A 1,299-nucleotide genomic window follows, 5' to 3' on the forward strand; every position below is an offset into this window, starting at 1 on the left:
CATTATTCTACACTAATGAATTTTAATGTCAGTCAGTTTCACCACATAACATTGCACCGTTGTTGCGATCGATAGTTTGCTCTAGGAATAAGCGAGAATAGAAAAAAAAGAGTGAATCAAAAATAGACCCTTCTCTGACAACGATCGTACGCACGTGCGCATGTATATATACACGGGTGCACGCACACATATAAACACACACACGTACGTACACATATACACGCACGGACGAACGCGCAATAACACACGCGCGCACTCTCACTTTGCGTTTATTGCATTCGATTTGATATGAGCACCTACCGCCCTCTATCGGATGATGCTGGAACTCAATATGGTAATCTGTATGTTACGCACTGTGTTGCACGCTTATTCTCCTAGGTCCGCCACGCCTTAATGGAGTTATTAAGAAAATTATGCCAAGCCTCCTGATGATAATCAAATGACGTCGAATATTTGAGAGATTACCGCGTAGTAATCATTAGGAAATGCAATAAATCAGTTACTGCGAAAAATGTGCGTAAAAGTCCTTTGCCACATATAAAAATAAATAAATAAATAAATAAATATATATATATATTGGTAGAGAGCCAATCTACAGAACTTATCACATAACATGAAATATTAATACATTTCGTTTGTCCAAATGTGATATAACCAGGTCACGTGGTTACATGTAGAATATTATATTCGCCTCTAGATAGCATAGTGGTCCATCTTATTGATACGTTTTCCGTATATTTTCTATATATATTTATATTTATATTTATTTATATATTTATTTATTTATATAAAGATTTTATCTTGTTATCTTTTCCGCATGTTGACCTATTTTTTTCTATTTTTACATTACTGCACGCTAATAAGACGTTTTTATTGATAGGGTCTTTATATCTGTAATTGGGTTTATACCCGTCAACCCAAACTCGGTCGTAGTGATAATAGTTATACAAGGCACGTTTTACATATTATTAAACAAAAGTGATTGTCAGGCCACTAATAAAAAGTTTTATGATTCTAATCTTTATTATAATATATAAGTAGCATCCTTGCTACACTACTACGAGGAATCAGCGAATCAATTCTATCGCCTATACGCCTGAACGGGACTCAATGACGAACTCTGTAAACCAGGCTCTAACCCACCAAACCCTAACTCTTTGACCTTGGCTCGTAATTCAACCCTAAACCGCTAGGAATAGTCTGATAACCGCGGCGGCGGCGGCGGCGGCAGCAGCAGTAATAGTAGTAACAGCAGAAGCAACAATAGCAACAGCAGAAGCAGCAGCAGCAACAGCTGCA

Source organism: Priapulus caudatus, unplaced genomic scaffold, assembly GCF_000485595.1.
Source record: "Priapulus caudatus unplaced genomic scaffold, Priapulus_caudatus-5.0.1 Scaffold604, whole genome shotgun sequence".
Taxonomy (NCBI): domain Eukaryota; kingdom Metazoa; phylum Priapulida; class Priapulimorpha; order Priapulimorphida; family Priapulidae; genus Priapulus; species Priapulus caudatus.